Here is a 20,334-nt window from a genome sequence, read left to right on the forward strand (position 1 = left end):
CTGAGACATCACACATAGCTGAGTCTTTTCTTGATTGGCCAAATAGTATTGGTTTCCAAATGGTATTGGTTTTCCCAGGGAGATTAGGCAGGCCCCCAACCTGTCATCCTTCCAGAGAGAGTTGAAGACTTGGATGTTTAGACAAGACTTTGACAATATCTAGCCCAATGGTCCACAATTATGGTACAGCAAAGCACTTTCATCCTATGCACTTGTTCCTTAGCTTCATCTTGCGCTATTCCTTTTCCTTCTTTTTGTTTACAGTTGGCTATGTTTTTACAACAGCTGACACTACAGGTTATTGGCTGCTGTTTTGAGTTCAAATTGTTGTTTTATATATTACTAGTTTATCTTGTATTGTATTGTGTGTTTATTTTATGTGTTGTTTTAGGCACTTTGTGTCATGTGTAAGCTGCCCTGAATCCCTTCGGGATGATGGAGACAGGGTACTAAATAAAGTTATTATTAAAAAGTTATTAAATCCTCTGCCCCTTAGTCCCCACATTATTTCCCCATTTCTCACATCTGAGCTTCAAAGATACCACCAAATTCTACTGGGTCTATATCTCATCAGATGAGGGTGAATTCAGTTCTATGCACTGGTTCACCTTCCCTTTTGTGATGGAGGCAGACAGCTCCCTTCCTATGATGAACTGTAATTTCCAGTGGGGCTCTATCATTAAAGGGAATTTAAACTGGCACATGCCACCATAGCAGCAGCATGGGTGGTACCCCATGTTACATTGACTTCAACAGGGGGAAGCCAGGTGACTGACGCTTCCCTCCATGGGATGGGGCAACTGGTGAGTGGCATGCGGCAACGGGGATGTGGCAACTGGTGAGTGGCATGGGGCAACAGGTTCACCACACCCCTCGACGGGCACCTCCAGAATTGCCATGAGCCTTGGCAATTCCAGCAGAATGTTTGATGAGGTTGTAAAGTCATCTCCTGGAGACAGTGGTATTGGTTTCCCCTTAGTAGCCAGCTATAGTCTCTAGGAGAGAAGAAGAGAAAGAATGCATATTTGCAGTAGAATTCTTTTAGATAAGGAAAATCTACCCCAATTGACTTTTCTTGTTTATCTGCTTCTGGTTGCTATTTTAGGAATATTCCCTTGTGTCTACCAGTAATGTAATGTTGTGGACCACTATACAGATTTATATGATTATGGCTAAATGGTTGGGGAGTGGGGTGAGACAGAGAGAGGATGAGAACATGAGAAACCTGTGCACGTGTACATTGATAATTCAGCAACTGCTTGTGATGATAGTCATGAAATGTTATATCACTTAATGTGGTATTAAATAGTCATTTTTCATGCACACTAAGAGCTGATTTTGTGGGTTGTGGTTACCTAGTTCTAGGAAGGCCATAATAGCTGGAAGAGCTGCAAATTTAATCCTGTTTTGCCTAAGGATTTTACATTCTAGTGCTGTTTGAGAGTTCTCTATGGTGTGAACACTTGCTAAAGTCTCTGGTGGCTTGGCCTTTAGCAACACACCATCCATTCTTTTTTCCACTGTTGTATCTTCTTGTGCTGTTGCCCTCTGGATTTTTGACAAGTTAGATGAGAAGGAAATGAAATTGCTCTGATAGCTTTCTCTTTATGAGCAGGAGCACCAGAAAGCTGTGCTTGCAAGCAGAGCCAGCAAACCAATCCCCAGCGCCCGATGTAGGCACTCATAGATCAACTTTTTTGCTAGTATGTTGTACTATGAAATGAAGGTGGCACAGTACATATCAATGCTATGCCAACAGTCTGTCAAAAAAGAACATCACCATGTTGGCACACCAAAATGAAACACAATTTACTTTTGCTTCCAGTAAGCCAACTTTATGGTTTTAGTTATTTATTCATTTACTTGGATGTAGATACAAAACATTTTTAACATGAAACTATATAATTCAAAGTAGACCATTAAAAAAATCCTAGCTATCATCTACTTAGCACATGAAAGGTTCTTTCCTCCAACCTAGTTAGCCCACAAAGACTGCAGAACAAAAATGTTTTCTGTTGATGAGAAAAAAATAGCAGGGAGGTTGTTAGTCTAACTCCTCTATGAAGGGAGTTCTAAAGTTTGGAAACAATAACATAGAAGGCCCACTTCCATAATCCCCTTGTTCCTACCAAAGGTAGCTGCGAGAGTGATGTGACACAGAGAAGGACCTTTCAGAAGATCTCAAGACATGACAAGGCTTATGCTGGGGGAGACAATGTTTTAGATAACTTGAACCTGAGCTATATAGAACATCATAGGTCATAACCTGTAATTTGAGTTGTGCATCAAAACAAACCAGAAACCAGTGTAGCTGTTTCCAAAATGGAGTTGTGTGTTCCCTGTATGCAGTCTGCATTCAGCAATCTGCATTTCATTGCCCTTATTTATTAATGCTATATAAAATCTATTTGCCATAACCATCTTCCATTTGGTAAAATGATATACGCTAAAAGCAAAAGATGTTAGTGTATACATAATATCCATTTTATATAATATAATTTATTCTGTTATTGATACTAAGAAGCAATAATTCAATGATAATACTCTCTTGTTGCTTAAGTATCATGCTGATAAGTTGTCACTCATTGTCAGGAAAACTGTGGTGTGTAATTTTGTGAATCTGTTTCTCTCAAAACTGTATTCATTTCCTTTTAAAGAAAATGAAGGGAACAGTGAGACATTGGCCACTATGTGGGAGGAGAAAAATGTTGAAAAGTAATTACATTGCTCTTCTGAGTGACTCATGCCTTTCTGTTTCACTAATGTCACAGTGTTTTAAAAGTGTTCAGTTTGAGTGAATTTTTCTACGGAAATGTATGTACACATACCTGGATCGTTATATCTGAGACTGGATCCATGGTTGTTAAGTGAATGTGTTCTTAATGGAATTTTTCCATGAGTGGAAGAATAAGTGATCTTATGAAAATGATTGTAACAAGATTTTTTAGTGCATACTGTGTCCAGATAGAGATGAGGGAGCGTTGCTTTGTCATGTAAAGAATCATAGAATCATAGAATCAAAGAGTTGGAAGAGACCTCATGGGCCATCCAGTCCAACCCCCTGCCAAGAAGCAGGAATATTGCATTCAAATCACCCCTGACAAATGGCCATCCAGCCTCTGCTTAAAAGCTTCCAAAGAAGGAGCCTCCACCACACTCCGGGGCAGAGAGTTCCACTGCTGAACGGCTCTCACAGTCAGGAAGTTCTTCCTAATGTTCGGATGGAATCTCCTCTCTTGTAGTTTGAAGCCATTGTTCCGCGTCCTAGTCTCCAAGGAAGCAGAAAACAAGCTTGCTCCCTCCTCCCTGTGGCTTCCTCTCACATATTTATACATGGCTATCATATCTCCTCTCAGCCTTCTCTTCTTCAGGCTAAACATGCCCAGTTCCCTAAGCCGCTCCTCATAGGGCTTGTTCTCCAGACCCTTGATCATTTTAGTCACCCTCCTCTGGACACATTCCAGCTTGTCAATATCTCTCTTGAATTGTGGTGCCCAGAATTGGACACAGTATTCCAGATGTGGTCTAACCAAAGCAGAATAGAGGGGTAGCATTACTTCCTTAGATCTAGACACTAGGCTCCTATTGATGCAGGCCAAAATCCCATTGGCTTTTTTTGCTGCCACATCACATTGTTGGCTCATATTTAACTTGTTGTCCACGAGGACTCCAAGATCTTTTTCACACGTACTGCTCTCGAGCCAGGCATCCCCCATTCTGTATCTTTGCATTTCATTTTTTCTGCCAAAGTGGAGTATCTTGCATTTGTCACTGTTGAACTTCATTTTGTTAGTTTTGGCCCATCTCTCTAATCTGTCAATATCGTTTTGAATTCTGCTCCTGTCCTCTGGACTATTGGCTATCCCTCCCAATTTGGTGTCATCTGCAAACTTGATGATCATGCCTTCTAGCCCTTCATCTAAGTCATTAATAGGGATTTTTGTGCCTTTTGAAAACAATACTCAGAAATAGGGATTTTTGTGCCTTTTGAAAACAATACTCAGAAAAAGCTCCGCTTTCAGGATGCAAGATTCTACTAAGGTTTCTGGGATGTGCCATTTCTTATACTTCATTATAAGGAGTCATAAAAATTAGGAGGCATCAAACATCTAAAGCCACATGTGCCCCTGGCAACAAGGAATGAATACAGGGATTGAGCATCCACTCTCAATATTCCCCTTGTATTTGGAAAGCTGTTCTCGTTGCTCCATTTACTACACAAGTAAGTATCATTGGAAGGGAAGAACTCATAAAGAGAACAGAGCTCTTAGAGTTAACAACCAGATTCATAATGTAGTATGGATTTGCAAACTTGGAGTATCATCTTGACTCCCACTCCTTTTTCAGAAAATCACAATAATCTCTTGTGGAGCATTTGTGAATTCTGTGTGTTGTTTTCTGAACATATTTCAGAGTACATATTTCTTTGAGATTTTTACTGAGCCACTGGCAATTGATAGTACTGTCTGTTCAGAACATTACCTGGTTCTTTGAAGTGATCTGTCAAACAAATAATAGATACTATGAAAAGAGACTCTGATAAACAGATCTGAGGAAAAACTCTGAGGAAACCAAGTCTCATTTTCTCTAGTCAACTGAATAATTGACACTTGAGAAGTACAGGTATACTTTGTTTTAAAATGACAGTATATTCAGATGTGTACCATAATGTATCAGCATAACTTATGAAAGAAAACAGGGTGAAAGGGTCATGCATAAGAGTCTGCATCAATTAAACTAAATGGAAAGATGGATGTGGATGAGGGAATAAAGTTAGCTCTTGATTTTTAAAGGTCTATCATGACTTTTGTACAAATTTTCATCTTGTTTCCATGCAACATTTTAATGTATATGGATCTCATGTTGGAGATCCTTCGATGGGGGTACCCGCACATGGGCCTCTATGAAGAAATCATAACAGATGTAGGGATAAGGGAAGCCAAAATACATACATTTTTAAATCTGATCGACTATATTTACGAAACCCCAGAAGGAACATTATTGGAAATGCACTGTTTAAGACCATGGACTATATGAAGGCTTTACATGTTGTGTATTATTGTTCAAAAAGTTGTGAGATACTTGTTGTTTCGTTGTAAAGTGAACACAATCTTGGAGAAGGTTGAAAAGTTTACTTCATTATGAACTAACCTAAATCCCTTCAAATTCAGACGGCTCTTGTAATGGAGTTCATCTTGTTACCATAGCTAGGAAGGCTTCCATAACGGGCATCAACATCCTTTTACCAACCAATATCTAAAAAAAAAACCCCAACTGTGTTATAGAAAAGGTAGCATTCACAGATGACTGCTTATTAGAGACCCCATCTACACTGGCCACTTATGTTGTGTGGGGTTGGATCAGCACCCCTGCAGTGATTATGTACACTCAAATAATAATAATAATAATAATAATAATAATAATAATAATAGTTGTATTTCTTACCCATCTCTACTCATGGCTTGAGATAGGTTGCAGAATAATTAAAACACGTAAACATTGTAAAAATACCACAAATACATATATCAAAATGTATTTATATAGAATACATATTAAAATACACAAAATAAAGATTAAACAAGAACATGAGTTTAAAATTAATGCTTAAAAACTGTCTGGGTAGGTCTGCTGGAAGAGATAGGTGGTTTTAAAATTCTGACAGCTCATTCAGCTGTTGGAGCTCTTCCGGCAGGTCATTACAGTCTTGGGGCAGCTGATGAAAAGCTTCTCTGAGTGACAGTTTCCAGTTGAGTTCAGGCTAGTTGGAGTAACTGCCCCCTAGAGGACCTAAGTGTTCAGAGCAGATTATATGGAAGAAGGTGACCCTTTAGGCAACCTAAACCCAAACCATGTAGGGCTATAAAGGTCAAAATCAACACTTTATACTTTGCCCAGAAACAAATTGGCAGCCAGTGGAGTGACTTTAGGATAGGTGTAATATACTCACTCTGAAATGTTCCCATAACCAATCTGGAAGCTGTATTTTAAACCATCTGGAGTTTCTGAACTTGGTACAAAGGTAGTCCTATGTAAAGCCCATTGCAGAAGTCTAACTTTGAAGTTACCAGTGCATGTACTACCATCTTTGGGTCCTCCAAATATAGGAAGGACTATAGTTGGCATATCTGCTGAAGCTGGTAGTAAGCACTCCTGACTGCCACATCTGCCTGGCTTTTAAACAGGTTGGATGGTCATCTGTTGCGGGTTCTTTGAATGCAATTTTCCTCCTTCTTGGCAGGGTGTTGGACTGGATGACCCATGAGGTCTCTGCCAATTCTATGATGCTTTGATCCTATGACATTTGGAGAGATGGATCCAGGAGCACTCCCAATGTGTGTTGGTTGGGGACAATACAGTAGTCACTATCAGGGTGGAATGGTGATTAGATGTCCTGGTCTCATGGTGGGACAATGGGGAGCTTGGCTGTGGTGATGGGCTTTTGGATCACTTTATGTGGGATTTATTTGGTGATTGATTTTTGGTATTCTAATCTATTGGCTTGGATGAAGAGGATGTTCCTGCACCTTATGTTGACTTGTATTTTGGTGGGAAGAAGAAAAGTCAGGTGAGGCTTCCCAGAAGGGAGGATTCCCAGAGGGGTCATCAGGAGATCATCCATCCAAGCCCCATTTTTGGGGCACTGACTTTTAAGGTCTGGATTTTGGAGAACACTTCCTTATGTCAAGATCGAATGCATAGGTCTTTGCTATGGCAGGGTAGAACCTACCTTTGCATACTTCAGTCTGTGGGTGGAATTACTATCCATCCACTTTAGTCACTCCTAATTCATTCTCATCTCATATGAGAATGAATTGGTGCTGGAGTGCTGGATTAGTGCTGGAGTGTTGGAGAAAATAAGGTATAAATTCATTCTATTCTAGTTATAGTCAAGGAAAATATGGCCACATGTTTGAAATCACCTTTGCATGAACTTTCCTGAAGTTTATAGCCTGCGATTTGAAGTGTTTGCTTCTCATAAAGAGGGTGATAGAAGTTCAGTTGCCATGGTCACCACCACCCACTGAATTGACCCCCACCCCCCCTTCTCATGAACAACCAACACTACCTTATTTTCTTCTCAATTCTGTTTACTGTGGATGACTTGCAGGGGAAAGGGATCTTTTACTTCACAAAGGGGTTTTGCAAAAGTGGGAAGCAGTACAAATCTCTCTTGCAACTTTCAGCCCTCTCTGTGGATACCAGATGAAATGAAAACGGGTTCTGCTTCTTTCTCTAGTCTCAGTGAACATCAGGGGCTTGAAAAGGGAAGGGATATGTAGTGTACTTAATAATGGCTGGCCACTGAGCTAAATGTGTTGACCATTATATATAACATCAGTCCTTAAAAATCACTGGAATTGGAAGCACAGGATTCCCTCAAAAGTGAAAAAATGTGAATCAAGGAATTGCTTTTTTAATAACAGAGAAAACACTTCTCCGGGAACTTCTAAGCCTTTTAGCACAATCCTATGGCCAAAGCGAGGAGGAGCTGAGGAGCCTTCTAATCAAGGTGAAAGAAGAAAGTGCAAAAGCCGGGTTGCAGCTAAACATTAAAAAAAAACAAGATTATGGCAACAAGAATGATTGACAACTGAAAAATAGAGGGAGAAATTGTGGAGACCATGACAGACTTTGTATTTCTAGGTGCAAAGATTACTGCAGATGCAGACTGCGGCCAGGAAATCAGAAGACGCTTACTTCTTGGGAGGAGAGCAATGTCCAATCTCGATAAAATAGTAAAGAGTAGAGACATCACACTGGCAACAAAGATCTGCATAGTCAAAGCCATGGTATTCCCTGTAGTAACCTACGGATGTGAGAGCTGGACCTTAGGGAAGGCTGAGCGAAGGAAGATAGATGCTTTTGAGCTGTGGTATTGGAGGAAAGTTCTGAGAGTGCCTTGTGGAGTGGAGGAGTGATGGAGCATGGGGTTGTGTGTGTGCGTGCGGCAGGGGGGGTGTGTGTGCGGGAAGCGGCGTGGCGGGGCTTGGAGTGGGCATGGCTTCCGCAGAGGGAACGTTGGCCGGAAGGCTGTATGCCAGGGAACTTGCGGCTGGGCGCCAATGCGCATGCTCATTTGTTTTGCCGTTTTGTGAGTGTGTTGTTGTGTTGTTTTTCATTTTGAGTAGATATGTTTGTACCTTGTGGGTTGTGTTATGGGCATGGGAATTTTGGTTAAGTTTCGTTGGGGTTTTTTTGAATTTTGTTGTTTTGCCATTTTGTGAGTGTGTTGTTGTGTTGTTTTTCATTTTGAGCAGATATGTTTGTACCTTGTGGGTTGTGTTATGGGCATGGGAATTTTGGTTAAGTTTCGTTGGGGTTTTTTTTTTTTAGTTTTGTTGTTTTGCCGTTTTGTGAGTGTGTTGTGTTGTTTTTCATTTTGAGTAGATATGTTTGTACCTTGTGGGTTGTGTTATGGGCATGGGAATTTTGGTTAAGTTTCATTGGGGGGTTTTAGAGTTTTGCTGTCCTGTTGAACCAACCTAACAGATTTATATATATATAGATTGTACTAATTCCAACAGACCTCACTACCTCTGAGGATGCTTGCCATAGATGCAGGCGAAACGTCAGGAGAAATGCCTCTAGAACATGGCCCTATAGCCCGAAAAAACCCACAAGAACCTAATCTTATGCAGTTTGTATAATTAGTCCTCTTACTTTGGATGTAATTCTCTTTTAAACATGAAATGATGACCATGGTTACTCTGGCTTTTAAAGCATTGTGGCTTTGAACTATTCTTGATTTTTTCCCCAAAAATGTCCCTTATTCTTTTTTTAATTAATTCGATTGTGGATCATTTCGGGAGAAGCAAAAGAAAGAGAAAGTTCTGTAGCGACCAATTATGTTGCCATTTTCATCCTCTGAGTTGAAATAAGTCATCAGCATTAGTCTGTATGTCTTTTTCTTTTTTCATAGTACAGTGAACAAGATTAGCTATGACTACTTTGATAGGTATGCCTCTTTGAACTTCTGATTTATTTTTCATTATTTTTTGCTAAACTTACATTACATTTCCCAGGAAATGAAAATATAAAATTCTGACAGATAAAAAAGTCAGATAATCTGATAGCACATCTGATGACACTGAAGATTTTGCTTTTTATTAATCTCTTTCTTTCTCTCTCTCTCTCTCTCTCACACACAATGTCTGCGTTTTTGAAATGTAGATATAAACCCAAAAGATTCCCTAAAATTACAATATTTCTATAGATATGTTTCTTAGGACCTTAGGATTCTTCAAGGATGAACAGTAATGGTAGACAAGGTTCCTTGATGATAGCTTGCCTATTACTGCCTGTCTTCCTCTGCAGTATACAGTCTCAGGAAGGCTTGTAGCCAGGGGGAGCTTGGGGGGCTTCAACCCCCCCCCCCCCGAAATTCTCATGGTGGTCCGCAAGAAGGCCTTACTGGTACATTATTTAAACATATTTATTTATGTTTATTCATATCATGATCGGATCACCATGCTCAATATATCCCATATGCATGGGGGTATTAATCCAATACAAAAGGTTTGCTAGGGTAGACCCTCTTTCACTCAGACTCAGCCCCCCCCCCCCCCCCCGGAACCAAACTCGGCTGAACCAAACCCCTCCCCCTCTCCCCGAAACAAAATCCTGGCTACAGGCCTGGTCTCAGGACACTATACAAGATCTTCTTCTATGTTATACTCTTATCACTAAGAACCAATCATTTGAGTGAGATTCCCAAAGCATTACATGACTTGTGTGCACATCCTAAAGCATAGATAAGAATTCTCCATAATGTGCTTTAGGTTGTATTGTTATGTTGTGTATTGAGGCCTTGGCCTTTCTAAGCCGCATCGAGTCCTTTGGGAGATGCTAGCGGGGTATAAATAAAGTTAATAATAAGAAGAAGAAGAACCCACATAGAGGAAGTAAATTGTTGTTTCATTGGATGACATGCAGACAGTGGAAAAAGTATTCGAATGAAGGCCAGTTTGGTCAATGAATGGCTAAGGTGTGCTTCTTAGTCTGATGCTTTTTACTAAGGACTTCATCACACAGGGGCTGAAGGTTTCATAGGATGCTTGCACCCAACTTGATCCACAGAGCCCCACACCACCCATCACTTGATGCACACTGACTTCCAGAAGGCTCCACCGATGAACTGGGGCGCAAGCATCCTACGACGCTACACAATAAGGAACAATAGGGCCAGTACTGGGTTAAGCCATGCAGTGACACTTCCTCACATGTTATGAAGAAGCATAACAGACTAGGCTGGGCACCAGGATTGCCCCACTTCCCCACCAATCGGCCATAGAGGCTGGTAAACTGCCCCACATGACCTCATCAATGTGATGAAGTCACAAAAGGAAAACATTTGTAGCAACAAAAAAGAAATGTAAACTATGAACCCAAGCATAAAAGGGATTTAAGTCATTGGTGTGCTGGCTGATACCCAAACAAGGGATGAGCTGGAGATGTCTCTGCCTTGGTCCTTTCACTATTGGCTGCAACTTCCTGGCGGATGTCAGGTGGTGCAATACTGGCTAAACAGTGTAATTTCTCCAGTGGTGTAGGGCGCAGACACCCTGTGATAATGCGGCATGTCTCATTAAGAGCCACATCCACTGTTTTAGTGTGGTGAGATGTGTTCCACACTGGGCATGCATACTCAGCAGCAGAGTAGCATAGCGCAAGGACAGATGTCTTCACTGTGTCTGGTTGTGATCCCCAGGTTGTGCCAGTCAGCTTTTGTATGATATTGTTTCTAGTGCCCACTTTTTGCTTGATATTTAGGCAGTGCTTCTTGTAGGTCAGAGCATGGTCCAGAGTGACTCCCAGGTATTTGGGTGTGCTGCAATACTCCAGTGGGATTCCTTCCCAGGTAATCCTCAGAGCTCGGGATGCTTGTCTGTTCTTAAGGTGAAAGGCACATGTCTGTGTTTTAGATGGATTAGTGATCAGTTGGTTTTCCCTGTAATAGGCAGTAAAAGCAGCTAGAGCTTCGGAGAGCTTCTGTTCAACTATCTCAAAGTTCCCTGCTTGAGCGGTAATGGCACGATCATCAGCATAGATGAAACTCTCTGTCCCTTCTGGCAGTGGCTGGTCATAAGAGGGATGCGAACCCTGATACAGCTGTTGTATCCAGACATTTACTTGTGGCGGATAGAGTTATTTAAGGCCCAATTGCAGCCTAAAACTGCAATTAAGGGCAGCTTTGCTGCTACAAAATGGTTAGTCTTCCCCACCACTGTGCCGCAACTCTTTTTCCATATGATCGTTTTGGGAAGGAGGCATTGTCAGTCTTTTCTCCCTGAAGATTTATGATAGAGATATTCCTACTGCCAGAGGCATTGATCAATGTACAAGAAGTGCTTTGTGTGTGTCTTCTGATATGCTACAGTGCTTTGTACGGTAGCATATTGCTCAGAATCATAAACTCTGCAGAGGTAAATTAAGGCATTTATCAGAAACCAAAACTGTGGGAAACCAGGGCCTTCCAAATATTCTGTAGTTTTTGCATGTCTTGTGTAGGAGTCAATGGGGCCAGCTCTATTTCTCTTTTTAAAAACAGTCAGCTGTCATACCTTTTAGAAAAACAAAACAGTTACTACTCTTTCCTTATATATATTTTAAAAGGCTTTTCCTGAGATGAATAAGGTGTAAATATCATACTTTTTCCTAAGAAGTCCATGTGACATCTACAGACCACTGTAATCCTATCCCTTTATGGAAATAGATATTGTGGCAGCTGAATCCAGCAAATCCAAACCATTGTGAGAGACAGAAGTTAAATATTTTACTGTGCATTTCTAATTTCATACTGTATATTGTGTCTGAAGAAACTGAAGTTGTTGCCTTGTGGTAGTGTTAGGTTGATGTTTGTTTGTAATTGCTCCATTGGTCTATGAGTGGTAAGTTAGATACTATTAATGAATTCACTATCATTGAAATATTAATAGAAACACTATATTGAAAGAAAATGCATCATTAGGGTCTTGTGGGTTTTTTCGGGCTATAGAGCCATGTTCTAGAGGCATTTCTCCTGACGTTTCGCCTGCATCTATGGCAAGCATCCTCAGAGGTAGTGAGGTCTTCCTGACCTCACTACCTCTGAGGATGCTTGCCATAGATGCAGGCGAAATGTCAGGAGAAATGCCTCTAGAACATGGCTCTATAGCCCGAAAAAACCCACAAGAACCTAGTGATTCCAGCCATGAAAGCCTTCGACAAAATTGCATCATGTTTAGGTAATAATTTTGGATTTCACAAAGTAAATTTTCAAATAATTGGACCCCTAAGAGCAATATTAAAGGTTTAAATTACAAATGGATACTTAGAAACTCAGATGATCATGTGTTCTACTAGACCATGCTGTTACTCAGATATCTACTACCCTCAGAGTTAGTGGGTGTCTGGTCATTTTCTTTGGTTTCCATTATTATTTGGTATTAACAGACCTTACTATTATTTATAGATCTACTGAATTACAGAGTATAACAGATGGGCATGTCATAGTATTTTTATCATATTGAAGGTTTGTTCTTTTGGGCTCTTCCATGTTATGTCTATTCAATGAGGCTTATCAAGTAAACAAAATTTCACATCTGTTTCTTAAAGTAAATGATCAAATTCAAGAAACATAACCATTCTTACATTCTACTAAAGACTGCAATACCATCATTTTTCTGGTCAGAATGAATATCTTCGTTGCTAAAAATGTGTTCTTTCCAAATGTGCATTTCTCATTCAAAATAATACTTTCAAACCTGCATGCAGTTGACCACCCTGTTCAGTGGGATATTTATATACAGGAGATGTTCAAGTGGTTTGGTCTACAATATATTGAATTTCTTAAATTTGGCCACGCATGGTAAAGTTAATATGAACTGCAATCCAAAACATCTGGAATATACCAAGGTGTAGAAGGCTGCATTAACATATCACCTCATCATACTAGATACTGTAGTTGGAATTTAAAACCCAATGAGAGGTATTTTGTTTTTGGGGATCCTGATGAAATAATGTGCAAAAGACAACTTAAATAATATATTTTGAATTGATTATGGTTGTAGCCAGTGGTTTAGATTTTTTTCCAGAATCCAACTGTAGCATCTAACTTTGAAAGCATGTTCGTTTCTAATAGCGGTGCTTATTATGCATGTTCAACTACAAAGAAAATGGATATTTCTATGTATATTACGTTGTTTTAAGATATTTTGTTGTTGTTGGTCATTTGTTCAGTCGTTTCCAACTCTTCGTGACCTCATGGACCAGCCCACGCCAGAGCTCCCTGTCGTCCATCACCACCCCCAGCTCCTTCAAGGTCAATCCAGTCACTTCAAGGTTGCCATCCATCCATCTTGCCCTTGGTCATCCCCTCTTCCTTTTTCCTTCCACTCTCCCCAGCATAATTTTCTTCTCTAAGCTTTCTTGTCTCCTCATGATGTGGCCAAAGTACTTCATCTTTGTCTCTAATATCCTTCCCTCCAATGACCAGTCAGGCTTTATTTTCTGAAGTATGGACTGGTTGGATCTTCTCACTGTCCTGGGCACTCTCAGAACTTTCCTCCAGCACCACAGTTCAAAAGCAACTATCTTCCTTCGCTCAGCCTTCCCTATGGTCCAGCTCTCACATCTATAGGTGACTATGGGGAATACCATTGCTTTAACTATGCGGATCTTCATTGCCAGTGTGATGTCTCTACTCTTCACTATTTAATTGAGATTGGACATTGCTCTCCTCCCAAGAAGTAAGCGTCTCCTGATTTCCTGGCTGCAGTCTGCGTCTGCAGTCATCTTTGCACCTAGAAATACAAAGTCTGTCACTGCCTCTACGTTTCCCCCCTCTATTTCCCACTTGTCAATCATTCTTGTTGCCAGAATCTTGTTTTTTTTATATTTAGCTGCAACCCAGCTTTTCGTTTTCTTCTTTCACCTTGATTAGAAGGCTCCTCAGCTCCTCCTCGCTTTTGGGCACTATTAGGCATTGGTTCAATAAAAGTACCTGTACACCACTTTGTGATGTTGTTGAGATATGGCCCCATGTTTTCAATCCTTGACTTTTAAAAAAAATAAAAGGTTAGAAATATGATGTCATACAGTGAGCAAAAAAGAAAAGCTGAATATTCAATCAGTTAAATTTTACAGTTTTCCATCAAGAGTCTCAAATTAGTGAAGGCCCATGAATATGTTTGATATCTGATTTTCATTCAAGGACATATCCCATATTTTTGTATAATTGGTAGTTCTAACATAGGAATAAAAGAAGCTTTTGTTGCATACATTGTTCGTGGATTCTTCCTTCCCACACATGTGCACAATATGTTGTTACATGCCACATATAATATGGAAAAAGTCCAATTGCTAGTTCCAACTAGAATAGATCTCTTGAATAATTGAGACTTGCCTACGCAATTTAAATTACTGTAACTTACCTTTGATCCTATCCGAGAAGTAACATTTATTCAATCAATCATTCAATCAGTCAATACAATAGTTTTTTCATCAGTTTATCATACATTTTTTACTTCTGTATTTTAAGATAAACTGCATTTTTGGAAGGGCTCAATGATTGCAACGTATCAGTTTTAAATCTTACAATTTCCTCATCTAGCAATATTACCTTCAAGGTTTTGTTCATTTGAAACCAGGCTTGGAAATTGCAGCCCTTTGTTGTCCATTTTAGTTTTGTCTTTTTCAGTAGAGCTGGTATAGTAGTGTTGTGTCATTAGCTGCTAAAAGGTAGCAGCTAATGACAAAAATGGAAGTATATCTGTTTCCTGTTCCTGTGACTTTCCTAAAAATGTTTTGGATGAATCCGTGAATATAGGGGTTGTAGCTGTTTGACTTGAGTTACTCCTAAAGCAACTAATCCAGTGTTAGGTTCTAAATTGATATTGCCAGTCCAGAATAGCAGTACTTGGACTTGCCATAGGAACAGCTGTACTGACCAGGTTCATCCTGAACGGTGGTGGGACAGAGTACAGACCAGTTTGGCCTTGCCAAAAGGTCATTCTTATCTGGATTGTTTTTTGTGGCTGTGGTAACCAGCCACAAAGTTCCAGAGAACTTTTAACTGGGAGTTGCTGGGAGTCTTCGTTGGCACAGAAAATGTGTCCATGTGACCTCGGCAAAAGAAGTAGGAGTTGTCCCTTCTGTTGCTCAGGTGATGTGTTTGCTAATCTCAGTAAAGGTGCCCAGCAATGGCCACAAGCTCTCCAGAGCTCTGTGGCTGGTTCCTTTGGTGACAAAGAACAGGATAGGTAAATTCATTTCTCTCTTCCAAGAACCATGGATTGCATGTAAAGGGGATGGTGGCACTGACCCATGTGGATAGTGGACCAGTTCAAATTAGAAATAGCCCAGCAGTCTACACCAACTGGTGGAGCCACTCTAGAGTTTCAGCAAAACTACAAAGCATTCCATGGCTTCCGCTAATGTGAAGTTACTGGCATGTGTATGGGCCAGAAGTCCCTACACATGCCACTGCAGCAGATGGGGTAAAATTCACATCCTAGGATGCTTTCACTCCATCTGGGGTATGGAGGTCAATGCTGGACATCACATGATGTTGTGTGACTTCTGGTCTAGGCCACACCCCCAACCAGGGTGAAGGCATTGTTGGACACTTTCCCCCTAACATGGGAGGCTTCACGTGTTGTGCTGGCTCCAATTGAGCCAGCGCAGGGCCTCCCTGCAAGGGCAATACTTTCCTCATATGATGACAGATTTGCCCCACTTCTCCCTCTTTGCTCACCAGAAGCCAGGCAAAGCAGGACACTTTGCCTAGCCTTACTCATAAGGTTAATAATGTGGTCATCTAGGGATGACTTCTGAACTGATCTGGAATTTCTGGCCTGTCTAGATATTCCCTGAATCTGCTGAGTTTCAGAATGAGATACGTAATTGAAATTATTCTTAATTGATTGTTTGATGTTGATTAATAAAGTTCTAGTAGAACGTCTGTGTATTCACTCACTAAGTCTCAGGAGTGTTGCCTCAGTATGAATTGTGAAGGTTTTGTTAATTTAACAATTTCTCAGCACAAACAGGATCATGCAGTTTCAGAATGCAAACCGACTGCATTAAACTGGATTCTATGCCAGTGTAGATTTATATAATCCAGTAGGCCTGGGCGGTTTCGTTTCGTTAATTCGTAATTCGTTAATAATTCGTTAATTTTTCCAATTACAAAACGATAACAAACCATTCTGGAGCAATTATTAAAAAAACGAATTTTTAAATATGTTTTGTAAATGCTTCGTATTTCATTATTGTATTCGTTTCGTTATTGTTCTGACGTCGTTTTGCTATTATTTCCGCATGTCTGGGCCAGTTTTATGGTTTAATTAGTGAAAAAAAATTATAATATCACACCAACAGTCAAGAACAGAGGGAGAGGGAAGCTTCAGAAGTTTTTGGAGGTTTTTTAGCGTATTTCGCGGTCGCGTCCGCCATTAACGAATCAATTCGTTATTGTTTCGGAAATCGATTCGTTAATTTTTTACCATTTACGAAATTTTGTAAATATCGAACTTTTTAAAAGGAAAATTTTGTAATTATTTTAAATATCGAAACAAAAAAACCCCCCAAATACAAATCGATTTTAGAAACAAATTTTTGCATTGTTACCCAGGCCTATAATCCAGTTCAATGTAGTTAATCTGCATTATATGACAGTGTAGATCCATCCTTGATGTACAAACATTTGTATAAGAAACAGAGTAACATTCTTGAGGTCTCCTTAATGAAAATGATATTTAAGTAGTCTAGATCAGGGGTCCACAAACTTTTTAAACAGAGGGCCAGGTAACAGTCCCTCAAACTGTTGGAGGGCCGGATCATAATTTGAAGGGGAAAAAAAGAATGAATTCCTATGCACACTGCACATATCTTATTAGTAGTGCAAAATACACTTAAAAACAATACAATAATTAAAATGAAGAACAATTTTAACAAATATAAACTTATTAGTATTTCAATGGGAAGTGTGGGCCTGCTTTCAGCTGATGAGATAGGGTTGTTGTTGTTTCTGTTGCTGTTGTAGTTGTTGTGTGCTTTCAAGTCATTTCCGACTTAGGTTGACCCTGAGTGAAGGCCGGATAAATGACCTTGGAGGGCTGTATTCAGCCCTCGGGCCATAGTTTGAGGACCCCTGGTCTAGATGTTTCAAATTTATAACGTTCATCGAAATGGTATTGTCCTTAAGAATCTGATTTAAAAACTCTTATGGCTGAAGGGTTGAAATGGCATAACAGTAGAAGTTTCAGGCATATCTTTAAAACATTGAGAAAGAATTCAAACATCTTTAAACATATTCTCTATAAACTCATACAAGCTACTTCTAGTTTTGCCTTAGAATGTATTTATGATCTTCAAAGCCTGTTCCTTGCTGCATTATTCATAAATCAGTCAGTAAAGATTTCAACTATTTATATGGTAATTGATGATAGCAGTAAGACTATGTGAATATAAATAGTCTTGAACACAAATAAATGCCTTTTATGGAGGTGTACTATCAGAACACCACTTGTTTATATCATAGATATTTCAGGATTTTGATATTTTGGAGAAACACACTTAGTATCATGTTTTTGCTTTACTGTGTACTACTCAATCAGGTGAGGACAAAGGAAAGGTAATGCACTGATATATACTGCTTATTAGGCCTGTTTGATCAAGAAAAAATTTGTTTCTAAAATTGATTTGTAATTGGGGTGTTTTTTTGTTTCGATATTTAAAATATTTACAAAACTTTCCAAAAAAATGTTTTGTTATTTACGAAATTTCGTAAATATTTACAAAACATTTTGTAAGTGTGAATGTTGCAGTAATGGTCACCTTGATTAGCATTGAATGGCTTTCATTTCTCCCACCCTGGACATTCCATAGATAAACTCCATTTGCCTAGTTTCCAACAGACCTCTGAGGATGCCTGCCATAGATGTGGGCAAAATGTCAGGAGAGAATGCTTCTGGAACATGGTCATACACTCATACAGCCCTGAAAACTCACAGCAAAAGAGCCTGGATGGATGCAGCCTTCAATTTGTGGCAATCAGATGGTATTGGTCTCATCTCAGGTGGGCCACGGAGGCAGAGCCAGCGCTGCAGGAATCCCCTCCCCGGCTCCTGCGCTCCGGCTCCGGCTCCTGCGCCCTCCTCCTCCTCCTCCTCCTCCCAGCTGTGTTGCAGGAAGTGCCAGGAGGAGGAGGAGGAGGAGGAGGGCGCAGGAGCCGGAGCCGATTGGATGGCGCGCGGAGGCCGGTTGTAAGGGTGAGCGCGCGCGCGCCATCCAATCGGCTCCGGCTCCTGCGCCCTCCTCCTCCTCCTCCTCCCAGCTGTGTTGCAGGAAGTGCCAGGAGGAGGAGGAGGAGGGCGCAGGAGCCGGAGCCGATTGGATGGCGCGCGGAGGCTGGTTGTAAGGGTGAGCGCGCGCGGGCCGGGCGCCCAACAGGCAGGGGCGGTGCTTGGCTCACTGGGTGTGCGCTCGCGCCGCCCCTTCGCCCCGCCCGCCCCATTTACAAAACGGGCGAAAGCTCGTAAATACTGTGGGAGTTGCCGTTTCGATATTTAAAAACCCTTCCGGGTTTGAAAATATGTTTTGTTATCGTACCGTAAATGCAAAAATTAACGAATGTTTTACGAATTACGAAATTAACGAACGAAACCGCACAGGCCTACTGCTTATATATGTTTACAAATCATGAATATTGCTTTTAAAGAAAGATACATGATTCTGAAAATTTGTCTTTGATTTATTAAACCTAGATGATTTTTGCATTTACATGCTTTTCTGGGTGAACAGAATATTAAACAGCAAAAACATTTGTTTTGTTTACAGAAAAATATATTATTTGCATGAAAAATCAAGTTGCAATTTTGTATAATGCAGTTCCAGACTCCTGCACATTAGCAGATCTATCCATCTTTTCTTCCTGAACAGATTTGCTAGCTTTGAGGCAGAGAGATTTGCAGAAAACCAAGAGGTATAGAAAAGTAATAGGCTCTGTATGGAAAACCTGTGACCTTTCATTAGAGAGAGAAATCTCAAAATGCCACCTGTTGTTAGGAAGAGGAAGCAATCTGGAAATGGCTTCTGCAAGGCTATTGTGATATCAACAGACAATAGTCCAATCATCTCTGCTGTACAGTCACCTATTTGTATGCTGAAGGATTAGTAGGTTTAGCAATTTTCATAAATTATCACTGCCGTTGCTTTTTCCGTTCCCAGCCAAAAGCAGAATGTTGAACAATGGCAGTTAAAGTTCTGCGAGTCATGAAGGAGAACATGTAAAGACTGTCTTTTTAAAAGATTTGCCTTAAGGAAAGTAATGTACAGTTGGTCCTCTGTATCCAAGACTTCTATATCTATGAATTCAGCCATCCAGAAAATATATCTATGGTTTCACTTACCCACAATACAAAAAAAAAATCCTCAACTCGGAAGTGTTTGTAGGCTTCTGTAGGTTCTCCTCTGTGATTTATAGTATGTTTCTGGACCAAGTATAATCAAAATATAGGATTCAGTATTATCCATGGTTTCGGGTATCCATGGATGGTCTTGATTGGTATTTCTTTTGATACACAAAGTATTATGTTATTGTTGTTGAAACTTCAAATATGATGTCATATGACAGGTTTATTACTTATAAACACAATATAGAGAAATAACTTCTCTTAGTCATGGATAAATGTCCATATTCATTTAGATAAACATAATAGTCCAATCTGTCTGATGATTTAAAGCAAGGGTCCTCAAACTTTTTAAACAGAGTGCCAGGTCACAGTCCCTCAAACGGTTGGAGGGCCGGATTATAATTTGGAAAAAAAAAAAAAACAAGAATGATTTCCTATGCACACTGCAATATCTTATTTGTAGTGCAGAAACACTTAAAGACAATAAATAATTAAAATGAATAATAATTTTAACAAATATAAACTTATTAGTATTTCAATGGGAAGTATGGGCTTGCTTTTGACTGATGAAATAGGATTGTTGTTGTGTGCTTTCAAGTTGCTTCAGACTTAGGTTGTACTTGACTGAGGGCCGGGTAAACGGCCTTGGAGGGCCGTATCTGGCCCCCGGGCCTTAGTTTGAAGACTCCTGATTAAAAGAGTCACTTGTAGATGTTTTCAAAGGACTGTGTATTGATTTAATGTTAACATAACAATAGGGGTGCTATAGCATATCTATTTTATGTATGTTGTTGTTCTTTTCATACATATAATTGTAGTATCAGAGACTTGTTTCCTGTTGAAACATTAAGAAGAATTCATTACCTGAAGAAGGTGTTTTCATCATCAACACCGAAACAAGGAATTACAACCAGCATAACTTGTTTTAACCTGGTCATTG

At 40.0% G+C, this 20,334-nt stretch overlaps 1 protein-coding gene across 6 annotated transcripts in view; it reads left to right on the plus strand.

The window, feature by feature from the left end:
• PCDH15 (protocadherin related 15) overlaps window positions 1-20,334 on the plus strand; it is a 1,134,710-nt gene that overhangs the window by 666,442 nt on the left and 447,934 nt on the right. The window lies entirely within an intron of this gene.

Source organism: Anolis sagrei, chromosome 3 (assembly GCF_037176765.1).
Source record: "Anolis sagrei isolate rAnoSag1 chromosome 3, rAnoSag1.mat, whole genome shotgun sequence".
Lineage (NCBI taxonomy): Eukaryota > Metazoa > Chordata > Lepidosauria > Squamata > Dactyloidae > Anolis > Anolis sagrei.